Consider the following 26,792-nt stretch of genomic DNA (forward strand, 5'->3'; position numbering starts at 1 on the left):
ATCTCTTATAAACCTTTTCAAGATTTTGCCCACAACAGAAGTAAGGCTCACTGGTCCATCGTTACCGGGGTTGTCTCTACTCCCCTTCTTGACCAAGGGGACAACATTTGCTATCCTCCAGTCTTTTGGCACTATTCCTGTAGACAAAGATGACTTAAAGATCAAAGCCAAAGGCTCAGCAATCTCCTCCCTCGATTCCCAGAGAATCCTAGGATAAATCCCATCCGGCCCAGGGGACTTATCTCTTTTCACACTTTCCAGAATTGTTAAACCTCCTCCTTGTGCACCTCAAGTCCTTCTAGTCTCGTAGCCTGAATCTCAGTATTCTCCTCGACAACATTGTCTTTTTCCAGTGTGAACACTGATGAAAAATATTCATTTAGCACCTCTCCTATCTCCTTGGACTCCAAGCACAACGTCCCATTACTGTCCTTGACTGGCCCTACTCTTACCCGAGTCATTCTTTCATTCCTGACATATCTATAGAAAGCTTTAGGGTTATCCTTGATCCTACCTGCCAAAGACTTCTCATGTCCCCTCCTGGCTCTTCTTAGCTCTCTCTTTAGGTCCGTCCTAGCTAACTTGTAACTCTCGAGCGCCCTATCTGAACCTTCATGTCTCATCTTTACATAAGCCTCCTTCTTCCTCTTGACAAGTGTTTCGACTGCCTTAGTAAACCATGGTTCCCTTGCTCGACCACTTCCTCCCTGCCTGACAGGTACATACTTATCAAGGACACGCAGTAGCTGTTCCTTGAACAAGCTCCACATTTCCATTGTGCCCATCCCCTGCAGTTTTCCTCTCCATCCAATGCATCCTATGTCTTGCCTCATCGTATCATAATTGCCTTTCCCCCAGATATAGCTCTTGCCCTGCGGTATATACCTATCCCTTTCCATCACGAAAGTAAACGTAATCGAATTGTGGTCACTATCACCAAAGTGCTCACCTACTTCCAAATCTAACACCTGTCCTGGTTCATTACCCAGTACCAAACCCAATACGGCCTCGCCTCTCGTTGGCCTATCATATTACTGTGTCAGGAAACCCTCCTGCACACATTGGACAAAACAGACCCATCTCAAGTACTCGAAGTATAGCGTTTCCAGTCAATATTTGGAAAGTTAAACTCCCCCATAACAACTACCCTGTTGCTTTCGCTCCTATCCAGAATCATCTTTGCAATCCTTTCCTCTACATATCTGGAACTTTTAGGAGGCCTAAAGAAAACCCCTAACAGGGTGACCTCTCTTTTCCTGTTTCTAACCTCAGCTCATACTACCTCAGTCGACGAGTCCTCATAAAACGTCCTTTCTGCCACCTGGCACCTGGGAGGCAACACACCAACTGCGCGTCTCTCTCGTTCCCACAGTATCTCCTATCTCTCCCCCTAGCTATGGAGTCTCCAATGACGAATGCTCTACTCCTCCCCCCCCCCTTCCCTTCTCAGCAACAGGGACAGTCCCTATGCCAGAGACCTGCACCCCATGGCTTACCGCTGGTAAGTTGTCTCCCCCAACAATACCCAAAGCGGTATATGTGTTACTAAGGGGAACGACCAAAGGGGATCCCTGTACTGACTGCTTCCACCCAGCCCCTCTCACCGTCACCCATCTATCTTTATTCTTCGGAGTAACTACATCCATGAAGCTTCTATCTATGACCACCTCTGCCTCCCGAATGATCCGAAGTTCATCCAGCTCCAGCTCCAGATGGGACCTGTACAAGAAGGACGGCTTGCATATAAACTGGAGGGGCACCAGTATCCTGGCTGGGACGTTTGCTAGAGGCGCTCGGCAGGATTTAAACTAGTATGGCAGGGAGTGCTAACCAGAATGGTAGCTTGTATAAGGTGTAATAACAGACGAGGAAAGAGGGAATACAAATAAGAGAACATCACCTTGTATGATCAAACGCACTGGTTTCCAGTGTTATTGTTCCAACGCCAGAAATGTAGCAGGTAAGGCAGATTAACTTAGAGCACTGACCAGTACTTGGTAGTATGATGTTGTAGTTATTACAGAAACGTCGTTAAAGGAAAGGCAGGGTTGTCAACAGAACGTTGGAGGATATTGATGCTTCAGGAGAAATAGAGTGGGATGTAAAGTGGTGGGGGAGAAGCAGTACTCGGTAAGGGAAATATTATAGCGGTACTTCCGGAGGACACCTCGGACGGCTTGCATAATGAGGCAATCTGGGTAGAGCTCAGGATCAGGAAGTGGACAATCACAATGTTGAGGGTTCATTACAGCCTCGACAACTGACAGCGAGAGACAGTGAAGCAGATGGTGGCGAGATATTGCGTAGGTGCAAAAGTAACAGGATTGTTGTGGTAGAGGATTTTAATTTCCCCTATATTGACTGGGACTCAAATAGTGCAAGGATTCGATGGTGCAGAGTGTGTAATGTGTATCCAAGACGGCTTCTTGATGCAACATGTAGATTGCTCAACTCGGGAAGGGGCAGTACTGGATCTTATATTGAGATATGTCCTGGTCATGCGGTTGAGGTTTCAGTAGGAGAATATTTGGCGAAATGTAAGCAGAATTCCGTAAGTCTCAGGGTACTTTTCGATAAGGACGAGGGTAACCCTGGCGTTGAAGTGCTAAACTGGAGAAAGGCAAATTACCATAATCTTAGACATTAATTGAAGAATTTGAATGGTGTTTGGCTGTTCAATGGTCAGTCAACATTGGACATTTAGGAGTCTTTCAGGTAACAGTTGTATAGGATTCAGGAATGTCGTGATCCTGAAACAATGAAAGATAAACCCTTGGATAACGAGGGATATTGTGAATCTCGTTAAAAAGAAAAAAGAGGCCTTTGTACGGTCTAAAAGTGTGAGGAAATTCGAAACCCTTGAAGTGTGTAAAGAAAGTAGGAAGGTACTTAAGCGGGAAATTAGGAGGGCTAGGAGGGGTCATGAAAGGTTCTTGGCAAATAGGATTATGGTGAATCCCAAAGCTGTATATGCATATGTAAAAAGCAAGAGGCGGGTCAGTGAAAGGATTCGACCACTTAAGGACCGTGAGGGAATCTATGGGCTGAGCTCGAGAAATTGGCAACGTTCGAAATGAGTAGTTTGCATCACCGTTCACCAAATAAAATGAATTTGTGGAAGATAATTCTTGGGTAGCGTGTGTGGATAGTCTGGGCCATGTTAACATGGACAAGTAGCAGGTATTGTGTGTTTTAAAAGTTATTCAGGTAGATAAGTCTCCTTTGCCGAATGGGATTTACCGCAAAATACTGAGGAGAATGTTTCTGGACTTTATTGACATCTTTGTATCATCATTGGCTACTGGTGAGATCCCAGAGGCCTGGTGAACAGGTAATGTGGCACCGCTGTTTAAGAAACGTAGCACGGATATCCGGGAAATTATAGACCGGTGAGCCTCACGTCGGTAGTCGGTAAATTATTCGAGAGAATTATCGGGAACATGATTTATACCCATTTGGAAACAAATGGGCTCATTTGCGATAGACAGCATGGTTTTGTGAAGAGGGGGTCGTGCCTCACTAACTTGATCGAGTTTTTTGAAGAGGTGACAAACAGGATTGACATGGGAAGCATGTTGTTTGCATGGACTTCAGTAAAGCCTTTGACAAGGTTCCTCATGGCAAACTGGTACAAAACGTGAAGTCACACAGGATCAGAGGATAGGAGGCAAGATTGATACAGTATTGACTCGGTCACATAAGGAAAAGGCTATCAGTAGAATAGTGTTTTTGCATGGGAGCATGTGACTAGTAGTGTTCCACAGGGATCTGTTCTGGGGCCTCTGTGGTTTGTGGTGTTCATAAACGATTTGGTGGAATATGTAGCTGGTCTGTTTCGTAGGTTTGCCGATGACACAAAGTTGGTGGTTTGGCACACTGTTGAGGAATATCAGAGGATAGAGCAGGACATAGATAGTGGGGGGTCCTGGGCAGAGAAATGGCAAATGGAGTACAATCTGGACAAATGTCGAATGAAGTTTGGTAAATCTCCCATTGAGGGAAATAGCCCGTAAATAGCAAAACTCCTCAGAATATAGAAAATCAGAGCGAACTGGGCGTGCACGTTCACAGATCTTTGACAGTGGCAACACAAGTGGACAACGTAGTAAATAAAGCATGTGGAATCCTTGCCTTCATTGGACGGTCTTCGATATAAACACTGATAAGTCATGCTGCAGTTGTGATGCCGTACTACCAATATTGTGCAGAATTTTAGTCGTCACACTACCACAAGGATATGGAGGTTTTGTAGAGCGTGCAGAGGAAGTTTAGCAGGATGTTGCCTGGTCTAGATTGTGCAAACTATGCAGAGAGGCTGATTAGACTCGAACTATTTTCATTAGAACGACGGAGGTTGAGGGGTGACCTGATTGAAGTCTACAGGATAATGAAGGGCATGGATAAAGTGTATGGGCAGGCACGCTTTCCCAGGGTGGAGGGGCCAGTCACCTGGGCGAGAGGTTTAATGTCAAAAGTTTAGAGGAGATATACGAGGCAGTTTTTTTTTATACAATGGGCGGTGAGCGTCTGGAACTGCTGCCAGGGATGGCTGTGGAAGCAGATACATTAACGGCGTTCAAAGACATCTCGACAAATGTATGGATCGGATAGCTATATAGGCATAAGGCACAAGGAAGTGCTGAGGGTTTTGGCCAAGGGTCGTATAAGGACCAGTACAGGATTGGAAGGCCAAAGGGCCTGTTCCTGTGCTGTACTGTTCATTGTTATTTTCTCAAGGGGCAAAAGACATTCGGAGGGTGGTATTCAGGTAACCAAACTGCAGTGGTAATGCTGGAAATAACATTAGACAGGAAATCAGAGATGCATGGGGTAAACTTCTTTCGGGGTTGCTTTAATTTGCATTCAGAGGAATTGACTCAAATTAGTCACAGTACAATAGAGTATGAATTTGTGGTGTGTATACGGGATGGTTTTCTGCATCAGTATGTTGAGGAACCAACAAGGAAACAGGCCATCTTGGACTAGGTGCTCTGCAGTGAGAAAGGATTAGTTGGCAATCTACTTGTGAAATAACCTTTGGGGATGAGTAACCATACTATTTTAAAATTCTTTATTAGGCGAATAGTGAAGTAGTTCAATCTGAGAGCAGGTTCCTGAACCTTAACAAAGGTATCGATGATGGTACGAGGCATAAGGTGGCTATGACGGAGTGGGAAACAATACTGAATAAAGACGGCAGACAGGCAATGGCAGGGACTCGAGGAACTAATCAGTAAAACGAAAAGTTGTTCACTACTATTTGGCGCGCGAGTAGAAAGAAAACTGTAGCCAAACGATGGCTTCTAATCGCAACTGGGGATAGTATTATATTCAAAGAAGAGGCATACAAATTAGCTTGAAAAAGCAATACACCCAGTTGAAAATTCAGCAAAGGCGATCAAGAGATTCATGTGGAAGAGAGAAACATAATTTGAACGGAAATTAGCGGGAAACAGAAATACTGACAGTAAATGCTTCCATTTGTATGAAAAGACAAAAGGATTGATAAAAACATATATGGGCCATTTACAGTCAGAAAGGGGGGGATTGATAACATGGAACAAAGAAATAGATAAGGAACTAAATTCGTACTTTGCTTATGTCTTCATAAAGGTAGGCATGAATAATGTACAGGATGTTCTGAGAAACACAGGTTTTAGTCAGGAACTGGAGAAAATTAATATTTGTAAAGTCATGGTAAAACCAATGGGATTTAAGGTGGACAAATCTCCAAGACGTGGTAATCTTCATCTCAGAGTGCTGAAGGAAGTGGCCAAAGAAAGATATAGATCCAGTGGTGCTCATTTCCCAAAACTAATTTGACTCTGGAATGGATCCTACAGATCACTGGGTAGCAAATGTAACCGCGCTATTCAAAAGGGAAGGAAGAGAGAATGCAGGGAACTATATACCACTAAACCTAACGTCGGTCGTGGGAAGTTGCTGAACTCCATTATCAGGAATTTAGCAGCACAACATTTGGTCAAAAAAGTGGTGTACCCGGACAAAGCCAGCATGGATTTACCGAAAGGAAAATCATCATTGACATATCTACTAAAATTATTTGAAGATGTAACTGGCAGAGATGACTCGGGAGAACCATGGATGTGGTTTCTTTTGACTTTCTGAAGGTTTTCGATAAGTTCTCACATAGCAGACTGATAGGGTACGATTCAGAAAATGATTGGCAGGATTTACTTTAGTGTAGCTGTTGATATGAAGGCGTGGTTTGTGGGGTCGGGGGTGCGGGTTTGTTCACAGCAAATTGTCAGTTGTCATGTCAGATTCGAATGCATACACAGATTTGTATGGAGTACTCAGCGTGTTCGGTCATTCAATACTGTACCTTAAGCTTTGCTGTAGACAAATTATTCTTCAAAATGTGATCACATTCCATGTTTTCAGACAATCGTAACAATTTTCTTTCCGTTAACGTCGTTCTCCTACGAAACTCCATTTATCTATCTTTTCTTTTTTTAATAAATATAGAGTACACAATTAGTTTTTTCCAATTAAAGTGCAATTTAACGTGGCCAATCCTCCAAATCTTTGTGGGACGAAACCATGCAAACACGGGAAGATTATGCCAACTCCACACGAACAGTGACCCAGAGTCGGGATCGAACCTGGGACCTGTGAGGCAGCAGTGGAAATCCATTTTATGTTGCTTTCCTTTCCGTACATATTTAGCAGTTAGAATCAACCAGATGAAGAATGGCCAATTTAAAAACATTTAACTGATGTTCACAAATGCCAGCTCAGTGCAATTGCGTTTTGTGTGCATACTTTAATGCGGATTATGTTGTGCAAATTGGAAATTATCCATTGGCCACAGTTTTGAAATGTCATACAGCGATTATCACGGTTTTTCCTTTCGATCAATTCTAATGATACGAACAGAAAATCCGAGCCAAAATCTCCAACTGCGGATGTGCTTCGAGAATGGATGTTCTTCCGGATATAAAAACTGAGGACCCCACATGAAATTCCAATACACAGTCGAGTATTGAAATTCTAGTAGGCGAATTAAATAATTTCTCTTATTCTGATGTATTTATGGTGAAACTTATGTTGCTTGGCACATATTTTTGTCTTTTGAGCCATTGCACGTCGACATGGAAGTTTTTCTGCGTAACATTAATGATAAGGTGTTCGCATAATTTGTTGCGTTAAATTTGGAACTACATGAGACAATAAATTTACTTATGAGCAAAATTATGCAAATGATAGGTATCTCAAGTAATAACAGAAAAGAAACATTAGCTCTGACTTTCGCACCAGGGATGCTTACATATTTGCAGCACTTCAGTTGTATATATCTCATCTATTTTGTATGATACCGAAGATAAGGTAAATATATTAAGCATTGGTAAATTTATGTACAGCGTAGTTGACAAATTTACCGATATCTTTTGCCAGCATCTGTTTCACTGGAAGAAAATCACACAAAATCGAAACAAGTTATTTCGAATTGCCATATATTTAAGCAAACAAACAAGAAGATATATTGGGCATTTGTCTTCACTTCGGATTTATTTTAACCATCTGCGTCTTCGGACGCAGATTGTCCCGAATAGACTTTGTACCTAGGGTAAAGCCCGACAAACATTTGCAATTTATGATTACCTTGCCCTGTTTTTCAAGGCATTTGAAAAGGAAAATCTATTAATCGTCTTGTTGTATGACAACATTAGATATATGATAACATTCAAGGCTATGGGCCGAGTGCTTGCAACTGAGATTAGGTAGGAACATCAGGTGTCTTTCATCCGTCAGTGTCGACGCAATGGCGGAATGGTCTCATCTGCGCTGTATTATTCTGTGATTCTGTGATTTTTCAGTAAGTATTTAAACAATAAGCTCGGAAACGCTATTTCCAAACAAACGCTAGACTATTTGATGGTTTCTGTGCTGACTCTCAACTGGCTGCAGCACGAATGTGAAGACAGCAAGTCGAAAGCGATCATATGAATTGAGTTGCTTGCAACTAACCATAAAGCATGTGGGTCCTCTATTTGCATTATTGGCATTATTTAGTATCACTGAAGCCTAAAAAGGTGTTTGAAATCCAAACTATGCCACATGGATATTCATTATTATTCGTGGTTCACATTTCGGACACGCATCAGAAACATTGAATGCTTCATATTGCACCCATATAAAGGGTGAGTCGTCAAAGCATCACATAGGTTTGCGGCAGCTGAATAGCTGCTACGCAAATCGGTGCTCAGATGTTTGTTATCCCAAACATTTCGAATTGCTTCCCGTTATTCCTGGGAAAAAGGAAAACAGCACAAATCGCTTTCACATTTTTGGAATATGCCTGGATATGTTTGACCCTGCGTTTCCAGGATGTTGCCTCCATCATCGATCAGCGCATGGCTCAATCCCTGAAAAAACTGCGCTTGTTATAAAACAGGTGGATCTGTTGGTCCTCCTCACTGAAAGTTAAGGAGATTCTAAGGAATTTCTTGTCGTACCGCTGGTTTCTTAAGAGTTGTTGAAAATAAATCGCAAGAAGGCGCTGTTCGGCAGAGGGAAGTTCAAAATTCTACACTTGACAATCAGGCAGGATAGCGGGGCATGACTTAGGAGATGCGGGAGACCGTAGAGACGTGCATTGCCTTGGATCAGTGCTGGCTGTGAGATACATTTTCAGCCCACCACACGTCTCAAGGCGTGCATTAAGGTTTGCGTGGGAAATGACTGTCCCTGCTTTTTTTTTTTTACAGGAGTCGATTACTTTTCTTTTTCTTTTTCCAATGAAGGGGCAATTTAGCATGGCCAATCCACTTAACCAGCACATCTTTGGTTTGAGGGGGTGAAAACCACGCAGGCATGGGAAGAATGTGCACACTGACACTGACACAGGGCCGGGATTCGAACCCGGGTCCTAAGCGCCGCAGTCCCAATTCTAACCACTGCACCGCATGCCACCCCGACTGTCCTTGGTTAAGTAGAGAATAGACTCGAAATGGGGCCCCGCAATTCATGACCTGAAACGACCAGCATTACACTCCCAGTGTCCTCATGTGATAGAAAGCGGATATGTGACCGTCATCTACCAGCAATATTCGTGCAGTGAACCATTTCACCATGTTGTGGAAGTACGTTGGCCACCCATCACAACATAGAAGCATCAAAGTGACAAATGGACATTGTGTTGCAAAGATGAAAGGTCAAGGTACAGACGCAGGAATACATCCGGATGGAAGAGCGGTATACGTAGATCGGTCTGGCTTTGTAGAGCAAGAATTACAGAAGACTTATTATGTGATGCACGTTCCTGTGTCTGATGCGTTTAATTAACCACCAAATTACCATCATCCGCAAGAACCCATCAATCATAACTGGCTCCTTTCATCTGCGAGGGTCTGCACCCTCAGGAATTTCTTTATCCCAATACAATCAGCTCCTGCTCAGAAATAACTTGCAATCCAGTGCAGTGACAAAATTTTGCCAAATTCGAACAGAGTTTTGTGATGGCAGATGTTCGTCACTTTTGCGGAAGAGTATTCGTGTTACCAATTTTTCAAGTGATTCATGTTGGTCAACGCCTGAGATCTCAATCACTACAGACGCTAGTCCTCAATCAGATTGATTCACTTGGGGCGAGCAGGCAGGCGAGCGGGTGGTTAAGTTCAAGGAAAAATTGGGAACCAGATTTGCGAGGGGAGATCAATTGGGGATTTTGGAATGAGGCATTTCATAAGGTAAACGGGACCTCCTTCTGTGCAAGGATGAGCATGATACAGTTCAAGGTTGTGCACAGGGTGCATAGAATTCAGGCGAGAATGAGTGTGTTCTTTTGGGTTGGCAGATGGGTGTCAGAGGTGTGGGCGAGGGACAGAGAATCACATGAGCACGTGTTAGGGTTGTGAAAAATTGGGAAGGATCAGGGCGGGAGTGTTTGCGATCTTAGCCAGGATAGTGGAGGAGGAGGTGGACACGGACCATTGGCTGGCGATACTTGGGGTTTCAGAGAATCCGGGCGTTATGGAGAGGAGGGCGGTCAATGTCATGGCCTTCGCCAAGGGGAAAATCTTTTACAGACTGGAATGTTGGTTTCTGTGAAGTATGGTTTCCAGGGTGATTATTTGCTGTAACCTGTTTTGATACAGATTTGTAATAAAATACATTTTTTAAAATAAGTTCCTCCACTGGACAGATGCAACGGAACAGTTGCAGACTGTTGCTTCGCTGGTGCCGATGCTGAATTGGCGGAACATAGGACCATCAGACATAGGGTCAGAATTAGGCCACTCAGCCCATCGAGTCTGATCCGCCATTCAATCATGGCTGATATTTTCTCATCCCAATTCTCCTGCCTTACCGCCATAACTCCTAATCCCGTTATTAATCAAGAACCTATCTATCTCTGTCTTAAAGACACTCTGTGATTTGGCCTCTACAGCCTTCTGCGTCAAAGAGTTGCACAGATTCCCCACCCTCTGGCTGAAGCAATTCCTCCTCATCTCTGTTTTAAAGGATCGTCCCCTTAATCTGAGATGGTGACCTCTAGCTCTAGTTTCTGCTACAAGTGGACACATCCTCTCCACGGCCATTCTATTCAGGTCTCCTGTACAGATGTCCTGTAAGCTTCAATAAGATCCCGCCTCATCCTTCTAAACGTCAACGAGTACAGACCCAGAGTCCTCAACCGTTCCATACACGACAAGTTCTTCATTCCAGGGTTCATTCTTGTGAAACCCCTATGGACCCTTTCCAAGGCCAGCACATCCTTCCTTAGATACGGGGCCCAAAACTGCTCACAGTTCTCCGAATGGGGTCTGACCAGAGCGTTATATAGCCTCGGATGGACCTCCCTGGTCATGTGTTCTAGCCCTCTTGACATGAATGCTAACATTGCATTTGCCTTCTTAACTGCCGACTGAACCTGCACGTTAACCTTAAGGGAATCGTGAGCAAGGACTCCCAAATCCCTTTGTGCTACTGATTTCCTCAGCATTTCCCCATTTTCAAAATAGTCTATGCCTACGTTCCGCCATCCAATGTGCATAACCTGACATTTTCCACATTGTATTTAATTTGCCACTTCATTACCCACTCTCCTAGCTTGTCAAAATCCTTCTGCAGTCCCCTTGCTTCCTCAATACTGCCTGTCCCTCCACAGATCTTTGTATCAACTGCAAACTTAGCAAAAGTGCCTTCAGTTCCTTCTTCCAGATCATTAATGTATGTTGTGAAAAGTTGTGGTCCCAGCACAGACCCCTGAGGTACACAACCAGTCACCGGCTGCCTTCCTGAAAACGACCTATTTATCCCTAGTCTCTGCCTTCTGCCAATCCTCTATCCATGCCAGGACCTTACGCTTAACATCATGGGCTTTTAACGTATTTAACAGTCTCCTATGCGGCACCTTGTCAAAGGCCTTCTGGAAATCTAAATAAACCACGTCCACTGCTTCTCCTTTGTCTAACTTCCTTGTTACGTCCTCAAAGAACTTTAACAGATTTGTCAGACACGACCTCCCTTTGCCAAAGCCGTGCTGACTCCGTCCTATTTTACCATGCACTTCCAAGTACTTTGCGATCTCATATTTAATAACAGACTCTAAAATCTTACCAATGACCGAAGTCAGGCTAACCGGCCTGCAATTTGCCGTCTTCTGCCTCCCTCCCTGCTTAAAAAATTGTGGTACATTAGCCACTTTCCAATCCTCTGTGACCCTTACTGCCTCCAGTGATTCCTGATGTCTATTTTTGCCTCTCGGAAACGGATGACGTTGCAATGGCTATGAGCACTGGAAATAATCCTGCATTATTACTGAGGATTGTGCACAGGGTCAATTTATTCCAGTACAGCTTCAGCACTAACAGTTATCATGATATGTTGAAAATTACACGAATATATAAGGTAACAAGACAATCTTACTCTGGCAGGTTTCGCCCCACTATCTGTGCCCCTACTATCACAATACTGGGACCTGATGTAATCAATAAAGGAAGCTCAACAGCTTCCACATCTGCTGCATAAGGCGATCATCGGGCATCTCCTAACATGAGATAATATCCAAATGGAATACATCAGCGTGTATGGGTCCTAGCTCACTTGCTTCTTGAGACAGTGGTTGCTCCGCTGACGCGACCAGCAGAGCTAAATGTACATTATTGAATTGTCATGGCATGTTCTATGGCGAATTTTCCATCGACATGATACAAATCCTTTAGCCACATCTATTGTTGAAAGAAAACATGTTTGCAAACAAAATGTTACGTTTATCGAGATCCCGATCGATTCCTTTGAAATAAGTTATTCACGCTAACCAGAGAGTCTGCGGAGAAACAGCAAGACACGTTTAGGAAAATGCTGGGGAAAGACAAAATGTGAAGGTAGAGGAACGTCACAGTTCACACCGCGGTAAAACTGGTCCCGAGAGTGCCAACCGTCATTATTCGGTCTTCAGCCGAGTGATAGATGGTGTCAGCGGCAATGTTTTAAATTAGCAGGTAGACAGAAATATCCTTCTTCCAGATCATTAGTGTATGTTGTCTTCCACCGTATTCACTGAACTTCTAATCTTCCTGCAGCTTTGCCAGAAACATCGGCAAACTAAAAGAAAAGGATGTGATGTGAGAGTTGTTTCAGTGATGTAAATGCAGTTTTTTGACTGTGGCATTTAAAAACCCTGCCAGAAACAAGAAACTCAGTACGCAAAATCAATGCTGGCTGCAATCATATTCTGCAGGGAGACAGATGTTTGAGGTTGTTGGAGATCAATCATTTCAGTCCCATTATATTGTATTCAGCTGATTTATCAATGCCTTCCTTTCTTCGGGTCAGAATTCGAGATGCCCGCAGCACATTCCTTATTCTTCTGGTAATAATATACCTGTGCCGATTAGCAACAGAACATGAATTGCAGTTAGGCTGTGTATCAAAGGTATAAATTAATATTCGTGCACTTAAGTCACAAGCACCATCTTAATCAAGAGGTAATCGAGTCACATGAAGGACAATGACATTTCAAGCGCTGAAACTCTAACTATCATCAACATTGCTGCGATGGCTGATGGTAAACTTAACAAACAGGGACAGGTAAATGTTGTTGATGCACGAGTTGATCAGAGGCTTCGATTCTATGAAGTGTAACTCAAAAGTTGTCCACCTGCAAGCTCCAAAAGCAATGGATTCTTCTCAATTTGTCTCGATATCGACATCACCAGATGTAAGAACACAAACACAGTGCGGGACAAAATAACCCACTTTATTTACACCCCACGTACCATCTTAAACGTTGAACCTCTCCGCGAGCTGTGTAGCAGTGGAAGTGGCGTGCGCGCTATACAGAACTAAATTCAGCAAGTCACAAGTGCTTCGGCAATAGCACCATCCGAATCTGCGACCATTAATACCTTTAAATGCACAGTAGCCGACACATGGACATACGCTGGCTGATCATTATGATCCCCATCCTTATTGATGTATGCAAGAACGAAGTTAGCCAACTCGTGACTGAGTGCATTTAGAGTCAGAGTGTGAGGTTATGAAAGTACGAATGAGGAAATATTCTTGTTAAATTTTATAACTAAACTCAATGGAAAAGCTAGTCAAAGTTGCAATTAGTGTTTAACTGCACTTCACTGTTCTAACTTGAGACCACGACCACTTGGAAGGACAATGGCAGCAGTTGCATGAGACACCCCAATATGCAAATTCCAACTCAAGTCCTAAAACGAATATCCCACTTTCTCGGCAGTTGATGGGTCATTCCTGTTTGAAATCCGCTCCTGAACTGTGACCGGAGGTATCTAAACAGACGATCTACAGCGTTTTGAGAAGGAAGCTCAGCCCGACCTTATTACGGGCAATTCGGGGGATTTCACATGATGGACTATAATATTACGTTCACATCCTCTGGAAGAATACACAAATCATACTCACTGCTCTCTGCAATAAGTCTTTCCAAATCTAGAAATGAAAAACGAATCGTTTAGGTTTGATTTACCAGAATTATATCATAAACATTTGAGTATTGCATGAGGGAATCGATTTTCTAAGCATGGTTTGCAAACCACATCACCCGCTACATACAAACTTCATTGCACTGTGGATAACTAGGTTTGTATTGAAAAACGTCCTTCCAAACGGCTCTGACAGAGATGTCGTTGTATATATTGTGAAATGTGATGTTGTATGTTCTGTTCCTGGTGCTGAGGTCAGGATATCACAGATAACGTGCTGAAATTTGGTCAAGCGAGTGGGCTCGTGTCAGCCATTTGATAACGAGTTTGTAATACTGGAAGAGAAGAATAAGAATAGACTTTCGGCGTAGCACATTCTGGGAACGACGAAGGGGGCTAAGAAGTAAGATTTCGTATTTTGAAAGCATGACGTTAATTCTTGTGCTATGTGGTTCCAAAGCGGACAATTGTGAAGAGGGTAATGGTTAATGAGTGACTAGAATCCGAAGGTAGGACAGAGGGCTTCGGATTATGAGGGGATACCCGCATTTGGTAGGGTTTTTCCATATATTACTTCTTACACGTGTACAGCACCGGGACAGATTTTTCAAAGGGGATTATGTTTAGTTTTGTTGTGGATGGTATAAACGATATCAGCAGAAAAGGGTGGAAAAAATGAAAGGAGAGAAAACACATTGCTAAAAAACTGTAATGAATAAATGGAACCAGTGAATGAAGTGTGTGACATAGAAGATGCAAGTCAATGTTTCTCAGGCATCTCAGTAAATTCCCTAGATTTAGGGGAGCACAGTTGATAAGCTCCAGCAGAAATAATGTTTGGTGGAAAAATATATTGCGCATTGACAAAATGTATTTTAAAATTCTGGAGATCAAGGTGCTTAAATTTCAACGACAGAACGTATTGGTAACAATGTAGAAGAGTAAGAAAATGATGTGCTGTAACTTTGAATTGGTCTAATATTTAATGTTGGAAAGTTAAGCTGTCGTGAATGAGACAAGAAAAGGACTTCCGCTGGTGGCCATGGAGTGAGTGGTTGCACATTTAGTGGCGCCCGCTAGAAGTAAAATCCGATGGCCTTTTTCACCGGAATTAAGAGCTGGTAGTTGATGAAGGGTGCATGAGCACCGAGAGTTCGTGTTTCTCAGCCGGTAAGTCTGGTTTATGTCTTAGTTGACCAGATGTGTGACGAGCAGTCCACAGCAGCTTGAGTTAGAGGGCATTCAAGCTGCGATACAAGAAAGCATGGCGGGGGGTATTGTGCAGCATTGCCCGCCCAATTTCTACCGAGAAACTGGTGGAGTTTTGAATGCAAAGTTCAGGTTGCAGAGACTGAATGCCTCAGAGGACCTGGCGAAGGTGGTGGAGCCATTGAGGACGGCGATCTAGAGAGTTGAGTAGAGATTGGAGGTGCAGGGCCAGGCGCCCCAGCACGTATCGATAGAGGTAGAGATGGCGGTTTTGCTGGATAGCCAAAATATATTGAGAGAGAAGGTGGAGGTCCTCGAGAATCGGTCAGGGAGGCGGACCCAACGATTAAGGGGCTGCCTGAAGGGATCGAGGGAGAGCAGGCCACAAAATATGAGGCAAATATGTTCGAGATGTTGTTGTGGGAGGGGGTCCTTGACCGCCCCCCTCCCCCCCCCCCCCCCCCCCCCAACGTTCCCAGATGAGCATCGGGCGCTCACTGCGCTGGCGGTCGAACGAGGTGGAGGTTCCGAGGGCAATGGCGGCATGGCTGCAACATTTCTTGGCCAAGAAAATATATGAGGTTGATGAAGCAGACAAGAAAGTGGGAATGCAACGAGCAGAACATTTACTTTAACTTGGGAGCACAGTGAGCCAAGAGGAAAGCCAGGTATATCCAGATCAAGACTGCCCTCCCCAAGAAAGGGGTGAAGTTTTGAGTGTTGTTCCCCAACCGATTGTATGCCAGCCTCAGGATCAGGAGTTCTATTGCGACACGCCAGAGAACGCAAGATTATTCAGAAGATGCCATGAACTGGGAGGTTTGTGACATTGGACCATGGAGACGCGAAGGTGGGGAACGTGCACTTCTAGGGTGGGTGGATGGGTATATTTGAGGTCACTGTTACGGAGTGGGTGGGTGTCTCCTTGTTGACACTTTGCTGTTCAGTATGCGTTTCGTGGAGGTGTGGTGTGTGGTGGAAGAGGAAGTGGGCTGTGCCCTCGAAAGGGGGCCATCATGCCAGCTGGTGGGCTATTTAACGGGAGAGAAGTGGGTGTTCGAGCTGTGGAGGGAGTAGGGTAGAATGGTCGTTCTTTTATTGTTCCTGGGTTGGTGGAGGAGGGAAGAGAAGCTGACGTTGGTGGAGTTGACAATAAGGAGTTAGGAAGGAGGAGATGGCGGCAGATAGCATGGGGTGTGCGAGGGTGAGAGCCGAGTGGATTTGGGGGAGCTCGTTGGAAAGGGATTACGGTTGAACAGCGAGGAGGGGAGGGTGCAGCCAGCCCTCCCCGATCTGTCTGATTACGTGGAACGTCTGGGGGTTGACCAGCCTGCTCCAAAGGTCATGCATTTTCACGCATGTAAGGATTTTGAAGGTGGATATTGTGTTTTCGCAAGAGATGCAAATAAAGTTGGGTGACCCGACGAGGTTCAGGAAGGGCAGGGTGGGGCAGGTTATACATGAAGATGTGGGTACTCCTGCTGGCGGCATGTAGAGGGGAATTCACACCTTGGGTGGTTCTTGCTGGAGGCGTGTTTGTAGACGTTTTAATCTCCGTCCTGCGGGAATGTATGAATCGTTGGGTGTAGGATGTTTAAACGAAGGCCAAGAATGTCAAAGAGTCAAAGGAAACAGCCGTAAAGAAGGGAGGAAGTGAGGGTTCACCGTCGAGTGAGAGGGCCAGCCTGGGAGCTGGCAAGATGGCGCCGACTGGGTCGCTGGGTGGGGCGACACTGCTTACGACAGACAAGATGACTGAGGTGATCTCCATGGAGCTGAGAAGCAGTTTGCGAAACCTATTTAGGTGCTGATAAAGGAAATGGAGGTGGCATTGATGGCGTTGGCGGGCGAAGCTATTGCCCCGGTGTGGGTGGCTGTGGTGAAGACATCGGCCGAAGTGATGGAACAGGGCGAGAAGATAAAGGGAGTGGAGGAGGCCATGTCACATCGCAGTGATCTGCTCACACCGATGGGGATTGAGCTGCAGAGGATGGTCGGGGCCAACAAAGGGTTGAGAGCGAAGTTGGAGGCCGCGGATAACCGCTCGAGCAGGCACAATGTGAGGATTGTGGGCCTGCCCGTGGGTACAGTGCCCGATGCAGACAGAGTGATTTGCCAAGATGTTGACGGAACTGATGGAGGAGGGAGAGGAACAATCTTGGTATGATCTGGACCGAGCTCACCAGTCGCTGAGGCCTAAGCCGAAGTTTAACAAGCTGCCAAGAGCAGTGCTCATCTGTTTTCATAGATACCACACGAAGGAGAAAAGTCTTGAACTGGGCACAGCAGAAGCGGAAATTACAGTGGGCTGGTGTTGGTGTTCGCATTGACCAGGACTTGATGGTGTAACTGGCAAGTAGGCGCGTGGCTTTCGGCCGAGTCAAGACGGCATTGTCAAACAGTGGGGTACGGTCTGGAGTGGTCTATCCAGCGAATCTGAGGTTGACCTACAATGCCGGACACTTCTATTTTGAGGTGATGTAGGGAGCGGAAGCGTTTGTGAAGGCAGAAGACATGGGGCAGAAGTGAAGAATGGGACAAGAAGCGTTGTGGACTGTGGCAGATATGTGTATGTATGCAGTTTTGCCTCAAGTTTCTTACTTCATGCTGTAATAGAGATTAAGGTTTTTTTTGTTGTTCTTTGTCGCGACGTTTTTCCGGAGATGAGTATGTTTTATTACTTTTCCTTGGTCTGGGCGGGAGGTGAGGGGAGGAAAGGCCTGGCCAGCGGCCCCCATAGTTGCAAATGTAAGTCGGCACGTGAACGGATGTGTGGTGGGGAGAGGGACTGTGGACATCGCAGCCTGCGGAGCAGGTTTCTATGGGCTTAGGTGTGAAAAGGGGGGAGGGGATCGATAACAGTGAGGCTTTTCAAGAGGAAGTGTAGGGGGATTCTGGGTGCGGGGATTGGATTCGATTTTTACAATGTATAGGGGCGAGTTAGGCTCAGTGAGCACTGCCCGGGGTTATGATAAAAGTCGATAGTGAGAGGGGAGATACCTCCTATTATGATAGTGACGTGGAACGTGAGGGGGTTGGGAGGCCCAGTGAAGAGGTCGAAGGTGCATGCGCACCTGAAAAGTTTGAAGGGTGATGTGGCGATGCTGCAGCAGACACACTTTAGGGTGAATGATCAGGTGACCCTTAGCAAGGGCTGGGTTACTCAGCTGTATCATTCGGGATTTGATGGCGGAGCGCGCGGGGGAGGCGAGGGGGGGGGGGGGGTGTCACAATCTTGGTTAGTAAAAGAATGCGGTTCCAAATGGTGAAAGTGTAGCGGATCAGGGAGATAGGTATGCGATAGTGACAAGGGCATTGGAGGGGACGTTGGTGGCGTTGGTAAGCGTATATGGTCGCAGCTGGGATGATATAGGGTTTGTAAAGAAGGTGTGTGGGGCCATCCCCGACTTGGATTCACATGAATTGATAGTGGGTGGAGACTGGAACTTGGTGTAGGAACCAGGATTGGACAGAGCACGGCCGTGGTCGCTTGCCCTGTCGGGGGGTGGTAAGGGGTGGAGAGGGTGGTGGGGGTAGTGGGAGGGGGGGGGGGAGAATGCTCTGGCCGGACTAATGGTGGAAATAGGAGGAGAGGACCTGAGAAGATGTTTGCACACGGGGAGCGGGAGTATTAGTTTTCTCATTGGTTCATAAGGTTTATTCACGGATAGATTTTGTTGTGGTGGGGAAGGAACTGTTGCCCGGGGTCAAAGGGGTCGAAATCTTAGGGAATTGCGAGATCTTATCATGCACAACATGGGGTAGACATGGTATGGGAGAAGGGGGCAGTGCAGAGGCCGGTGGGAAGTTAGATGTGGGGTTGTTGCTGCCGAGGGTTTTGTGATAAGATTTGGAAAGTAGTTAAGGAATACGTGAGGTTTAACTATGCAGGGGATGGTTCGCAGGCGATTGTATGTGAAACTTTGAAGGCGGCAGTGAGGTGGGAGGTGAAACAGTTAAAGGCAAAAGTGGATACGGAGGGGAGGGTGGAGTGGCAAACGTTAAGAGACGAGATGTTGGAGGTATACAGGAAGTATCCAGTGGATGTGGATCCAGCACTGTTGGAAAAGACGAACGAGTTGCACGCGACCTTTGATTGGCTTACACAAGGAAGATGTTGCGGTAATTGAGGAAGGCGAGGAGATCAGTCTACGAGTATGGAGAAAAGGTGGGGTGCATGCTGGCCGGCCAAGTTCGGAGGGAGGCAGCAGCGAGAGAAATTCTTCAGATGTGGGGAAGGGCAGGGAACTTGGTGGTGAATGTGGACCAGATTAATAGGGCGTTTGATGAGTTTTATGAGAGCTTGTACCAGTCGGAACTAGCGGTGGAGGATCGGGCGTTGAGGAATTCCTGGACGGCTTGGAATATCCGATATTGGGGAGGAGGACTGGGCCACATTGTGGGAGGTGGTGATAGGGGTGTTCGAGATAAAGCAGGTGTTTGGGAGGATAGAGTTGGGGAAGGTATCAGGGCCGGATGGGTTTCCAGTAGAGTACCAGACGAAGTTTAGGGATTTATTGGCGCCGCTGATGGTGGGGATGATTGAGGAGGCGAAAGGGAAGAGGGCGTTGCCACGGACTTTGGGGCACGCATCGATCTCCTTGTTGCTCAAGAAGGATAACAATCCGAGAATGTGTGGGCCGTATCGGGCCATGTCACACTTGAATGTGGATTCAAAGGTATTGGCGAAGGTGTTGGCGGGTACATTGGAGGAGTGTCTCCCGAAGGTGATAGGGGGACATCAGAGAGGATTTGCGACAGGGATGCAGCTATCTTCGAACATTAGGAGTGTATTGAACGTAGTTATGGCACCGGCGGAGGAGAGGGAGACAGAGGTGGTGGTGCCGTTGGATGCCGAAACGTTGTTTGACCAGGTAGAGTAGGGGTATTCGATGGTGTTTTTGAAGCGATTTGGGATAGGGCCGCGATTTGTTGAGTGGGTATGATTAATATACAGGGAGCGGAGGGCGAATGTCCGCACAAATAGGATACATTTGATGTATTTGGTCTGCACGGACGGACGAGGCAGGGCTGTTCTTTGTCCCCCCATTTTTTATGCACTGGCGATTGAGACTTTGGCCATCACGTTGAGAAGTTCGGATGTGTGGAAAGGGATCCTGCGGGAGAGAGGGGGTGAAGCACCCGGTATTGCTGGGTTGGAGGGGGGGGACTCCCAGTAGGTTTGAATGAAAGATAACCTGTGCAGGGGGTCGGGGTTGCGGGCGTTGGCAGCAGCGCCACTCCCGATGGCCTCAGGGAAATATTCCGGTTGTCCGGTGGTGGAGGTTGGCAACGTTGAAGATCTGGAATCAGTTGCTCCTGAACTTTAGGGTGTGGGCGGCGTCAAGGGAAATCACGATTCGGGGGAATCGTGGATTTAATACAGGGAAGTGTGATGGGAGTTTTCAGAGATCGGGGGAGGGGGGGGGGGGGGGGGAGATGGACGTTAGGAATTAAATTCTGATTAGTATTCTGATTATCTTAGAATTTCCCCATTTAGAAAATAGTCTGTACCTCCATTTCCACTTCCAAAGTGCATAAACTCACTCTTTTCGATATTGCATTCCATCTGCCTCTTCTTTGCACACTCTCCTAGCCTGTCCAAGTCCTTCTGCAGCCCGCCTGCTTCCTCAATACTATCTGTCCCTCTACAGACCTTTGCATCATCTGCAAACTTAGCAGCAGTACCTTCAGTTCGTTCTCACAGGTCATTAATGTATATTGAGAATGGTTGTGGTCTCAGCACCGGCCCCAGAGGCACACCACAAGTCCCCGGCTGCCATCCACTGCTTGATAAAATAACCCTCAAAATAACCTGCCAATGCTGTTCCCCTGTCTTCCTGCTCGGCTCTTTCCAATCATCTCTGGCCAACTCCTCCCTCATGTCATTGTAGTTACCCGTATTTAATTGTAAAACCGTTACATCTGATTGCAGACTCTCCCTCTCAAAGTGCAGGGTACATTCTATCACATTGTGGTCACTGCTCCCGAAGGATTCCTTCACCTTAGTTCCCAATCAAGTGTGCCTCATTACACATCACCAAATCCAGAATTGCCTATTCCCTAATAGTCTCTATCACAGGCTGCTCCAAAAATACATCTCTGAGACATTCCACAAATTCATTTTCTTGGGATCCACTACCAACCAGATTTTCCCAGTCCACCGGCATATTGAAGCCCCCATGATTATTGTAATATTGCCTTTTTTTACATGCCATTTCCTCTCCTGACTTATTTTCTGCCTACCTCCTGACCACTGCTAGGGGGCCTGTACAAAACTCCCATCATGGTCTTTTTACCTTTGCGATTCCTCACTGTACGCACAGGGATTCAATGCCGTCTGATCCTATATCCTCCTTGCTATCAATTCAACCATTCCTTAATAACAATGCAACCCCGCCCACTTTGTCCATCTGCCTGTCCTTTCGATAGGCCACATATCCTTGGATATTTCGATTCCAGCCCTGGCCCCCTTGCAGCCACGCATCCATAATACTCACAACATTGTACCAGCCAATTTCAATGTGCGTAACAAGCTCATTGACCGTGTTCAGTATACTGCGCACATTTAGGTACAACACCCTTAGTCCTGCAATGACCACCTTCCTTCTCACACTTGTCACCTTTTTTGCTCTGCCTGAGGGCGATGTTGTTCTCCTATTTCGGTTCTCTATTTCCCCTTCAGGTATAGATCTTAGATCATAGAATTTGCAGCACTGAATGAGGCCATTCGTCCCATAGAGTCTGCACAAGCTCTTGAAAAGAGCACCCTACCCAACCGCACACCTACTCCCTATCCCCATAACCCAGTAACCCCACCCAACGTAGGACAATTTTGGAAACTAAGGGCAATTTAACATTGCCAATGCACCTAACCTGCACATCTTTGGACTGTGGGAGAAAATGGGAGCACCCGGAGGAAGCCCATGCACACACGGGGAGAACGGGCAGACTGCGCACAGACAGTGACTCAAGCCGGCAATCGAACCTGGGAACATGGAACTGTGAAGCAATTGTGCTAACCACTATGCTATCGTGCTGCCCACAGTTATAACACCTTCTAAACTAACATTCTGGTTCCCAACCCCCGCCATACTAGTTTAAGTCACCTCGAGCAACTCTAGCAAACCACCCAGCCACGATATGTTCTGGGTTTTCCCGATATTGAAAGAATTCTGGAAGGGCGTTTTGGAGAATATGGAAAAGGCATTTGGGCGGAAATAGCTCCGAGTCCGGAGGTTGCGACATTTGGAATGTAGGATGATCGGGGGGGGGGCAGTTAAGAGAGAGGCCGATGTTTAGGCCTTTGCATTCCTGATAGCCCGGATACGGATTTTGTTCTAATGTCAGGACTGCGAGCCACCGATGGCCGCTGTATGGCTGAGTGACTTGACTGAATTTCTGCAGCTAGAAAAGATTAATTTCTTTATTCGGGGGGCGGAGGGGTGTGTCTCTTCTGGTGGAACCGTTTATTGACTTCTTTAAGGAGGATGAAGTCGTCGGTGGAGTGGGGTGGTTTGGGGTTTTGTTTGTTTTGGTTTGTGGTCTCTGATTAGGAGCCGAAAGGTGGGAAAACGCTGGCGGTTGTCGGAGTGGTAGGCGGGCGAATGGTTGGTTTCAAAGGGGAGGATGATGTTTTGTGGTTTGTTATCGTAGTTGGGGCTTGTATTCCCGTGGATTTTGCCGTTTTGTGCTTCTAAATAGTTAAAAATGGCTTCCAGAAAATGAAATCTTAATGAAAAGGCAAGCAAAACATCACAGTTGAAAGTTAGGAAGCGGGAAAGACGTGATGGAAGGGCTTGATGTGCTACATCGGTCTCCGATGTAGTGGAACAATGCTGCAGGAAAATGAAAGAGATTTGAAAAACTGCACTGGTTTGTAATGTCCGTTGCTTACGCATCCGTTATTGTCATGTCAAAAAGAAGGGTAAAAACGCAAAGAAATTCTGAAATGTTATCCTGAGACATGCCTTCAATTTAAGTAATAGGTGACTGCGTCGAGGAGAGAGGCGTTGCAGAACCTGACGTCCGGAATGAGGTGGGAAATTTGGCACAGGTGAAACGTGTGTCAATGGTAGACCAATTTGGTAAGAGTGATAATTTATTGTGAAGCTTGGAGGAATAATGCAGAGGAGCAAGATGCATATTAAAGCAGAATGTCGAAGTTGAAGGATTGCTTAACTAAATGGAGGGAAATGTATTTGGTCACAGTAAAAAACAAACAAACCCTTTACAGGGAAATTGGGATGGAAATAGATAACAGTCTATTTTCCTCATTCCGTAGATGCTTTTTGACCTGCTGAGTCTTCTCAGCATTTTCTGTATTCAGTTCATATTTCCTGCTTCCTCATTAGTAGAATTTACAGTGCAGAAGGAGGCCATTCGGATCATCGAGCCTGTACCGGCTCTTGGAAAGAACACCCTACCCAAGCTCCACCCTATCCCCATAACCCAATAATCCGACCAAACACTATGGGCACTTTTGGACACTAAGGGCAATATAGCATGGCCAATCTACCTAACCTGCACATCTTTGGACTGTGGGATGAAACCGGAGCACCTGGAGGAAACTCATGCACACACAGGGAGAACGTGCAGACACGGCACAGACAGTGACCCAAGCCGGGAATCGAACAACTATGCTACCGTGATGCCCATTTCACTTCCATTCTTCACTCTTCCATTTCACTTATTTTTTACTTAACTATAACTGGGATACACCAGCTAACTGACCCCGGAAAACAATCATTTGAACGTGAATCCAGAAACTACAACAGGCTTCAAAAGAATGATCTGGAGGGAAACATGCCGGTTGAAATTCATGAAAGGCAATTGACCATAACAATATCGACCGAGCTGCGGCCGTTCTTACTTTTCGCTTATTTTTTTACGTCATTGGAAAAAACAAATTAAGTTGTAATCTGTGCTGTCGTAACACGAAAGGTTTCACGGGATTCAAATCGACACTTCACTTGCTGTGGTTGCTACTGCTATAATTTTGCTATGTGTACATTCTTAAAGAAATAAGTCTCCCAGCCTGCATCAATGTTCAATAAATATACGATACCAAGGAGCATAGGAACAGTACAATATGATCTTGCGGTTTAGAAGCAAGAACAGGCCACTCGACTGCGAGAACATGGCTTCAGAAGATTATGATTGATCCGAAGATAATCTCAACTACACATCCCAGCCTAACCCTATCATCTTTCACAACTTTGTTTATCAGGAATCGATCTACTTCTTCCTTGAAATATATCCAAGGATCCAATATATTCATCGCAATTTTAGGAAGAGTGTTCTAAAATTTCAAAGATTGTAAGCGAAAGAAAACACATCTCTGGCTCAAATAAGCGCTCCCATGAGTTTAGCGGTGACCCCCTTGCGTCAGGTTCTGCAAATAGAATAAGCATGATTTCCACATCCACCCTGCCAGAACACCTCAGAATCTTATCACAGGATAACTGAATTTTTACAACGCAGAAGGAGGCCATTTGCCCTATTCTGTCCATCGGCTCTCAAAAAAATAGCATAAATTACTGACATTCCCCTGCATTTTCCCCGTACCCCTGCACATTGTTGCTATTGAACTGATCAGCTTATGAATGTCTCCATTGAATTTGCTTCAGCGACACTTTTGTATATACATTCCAGACTCTAACCATACGTAGTATGAAAGCGTTTTTAAATTTCTCTCACATCATGTTTACTACTGTTGTAAATCACTTTAAATCTGCGCTCTCTCATTATTCATCATTTTATGAGCGTCAAGGTTTTACCATTATCTACTCTGGCCAGCCGTTCATATTGAGCACATATCTATCAATTCTTCTCTTAGCCTTCTTTTCTCAAAGGAGAATAGTCACAACCAGTCCATTCTATGCTCTTAACGTAAGCTGCTCGTCCCTGTAAACATTATTGGAAATATCATCTGTTCTCTCCCCAGTGTGTTCTTTTCGCCCCTAGCGTGGCGCCCAGAACTGAACAGTATATTCCAGCTGAGCTCCAAATATTGTCTCATATATGTTCAGCATAGCCCTGCTTCCTATTATGCAAGCCAATTTTGTATCCACTTCAGCACTGTCCGTTTGTTCTATCGCCTGTAACTCTTACCACAAGTATTTTGAGTACACATGTATCCAATGTCTTTCGAACGTCGTGTACATCACATGAACTGTATTTTCCTTTCCGACCTTTTAAGTCACTTTTCAAAAACAACCAGCAAGTTATTTAAACACGATTTCTCCTTTCGAAAGAAATCCATAGTGGCTATTCCAAACAAACCCAAGATTTCGCATATGAATACAAACCCTATCCCTAAAAATAGCTTCTGGAATCTTGCTCACCACTGATATTAAACTGACACGCCTCCGTGCAACACTTCATGAACAAGGCCGTAAAATTTGCTATCGTGAAGTACTCTGGCACCTCTCCTGAATCAAGTAGAAACATGGGAAAAATATGGTCATAGGCACGACAATTTCCATTTTCACTTTCTTCAATGTATATGGATGCATATCAGCCGGTCGTGGTGCCTTGTAAACTTTAAGTACCAGTATTCTACACAACACCTCCTCCTTTGCAATTAACCATTCTCGGGACGTAGTTTGCTTATCTGTCACTACGTCCTTGATAGCATCCACCTCATTGGTAAAGCAGCATACTAAGTATTCAATTAATGCCTCATCCATGCACCTACCCTCTTTGGGCAAAGTTACTTATAGGTTCATAACCGACTCTACAAATGTCTTAACACCCTGTTACTATTTATATGCAGATAAAATACTTTGAGTCCCCTTCCTGTTGGCGGGGAATCTTTGCTCATAATTCCTGCTCACTTCTCCGAATTGCTATTTCATCTCCGCTCTGAACCTTCCCCATTTGCATTGGTTACTAACGTTATTGCCATCTGATACACGCCATTCGCACATTTTCTTCATTAACTTCGATTTCATCACAGTTACCATGCATGGAGCTGGGAAGCACGGTGGTGCAGTGGTTAGCACTGTTGTCTCACGGCGGCGAGATCCCAAATTCGATCCCGACTCTGAGTTTCTGTCCTTGTGGAGTTTGCACATTCTCATTTTGTTTGCGTGGGTTTCGCCCCCACAACGCAAAGATGTGAGGTAGGTGGATTGGCTACTCTAAATTGCCCCTTAATTGGAAAAATGAATTGGGTACTCTATATTTATATTAATAAAAAAAGGACGATTCATGGAGCTCTGGGTTTGTTTGCCCTAATTTTCCATTTAACGGGGTATGCTTAAATGTTAGAGGGCCATTTAGTTTTTGAACGGAGCCAGTATTTACAGTTCTTCCGGCCTGTCATTCCTTCCAGTCTAACTGGCCTATTAAAGTCTGTTCTTCTCTGATTAATAATTGTTTACTCTTGATTACTTTTATCTTTATCTTTCATCATCAATAAACTTCTGACAAATTGATAATTGTCTCCAAAATATGCCCCACCCCCCTGACACTTGATCTTCTTCGCCCACCTCATTTCCAAGATCCACGTCCACATTGCATCATTGCATGCGTGGCAGGATACACGGTGCTGCAGAAAATTTCCCCGAATGCAATCTGGAAATTATTCCTCCGCAAATGGGTGTGCGTGTGTGCATGTCCACATTCGGATAAAGACGTCCTTGCACTATAATA

At 45.2% G+C, this 26,792-nt stretch overlaps 1 long non-coding RNA gene across 2 annotated transcripts in view; it reads right to left on the minus strand.

Annotated features, from left to right (window-relative positions):
- LOC140389399 (uncharacterized) overlaps positions 1–26,792 on the minus strand; it is a 56,977-nt gene that overhangs the window by 10,916 nt on the left and 19,269 nt on the right. For both annotated transcript variants that reach the window (XR_011934379.1, XR_011934378.1), the window contains 2 exons: positions 13,906–13,932; positions 7,404–7,430 (listed from right to left, as the gene is read on the minus strand). This is a non-coding gene — a long non-coding RNA (uncharacterized lncRNA). The remainder of the gene's footprint in view (positions 1–7,403; positions 7,431–13,905; positions 13,933–26,792) is intronic.

Source organism: Scyliorhinus torazame, chromosome 14 (genome assembly GCF_047496885.1).
Source record: "Scyliorhinus torazame isolate Kashiwa2021f chromosome 14, sScyTor2.1, whole genome shotgun sequence".
NCBI lineage: Eukaryota > Metazoa > Chordata > Chondrichthyes > Carcharhiniformes > Scyliorhinidae > Scyliorhinus > Scyliorhinus torazame.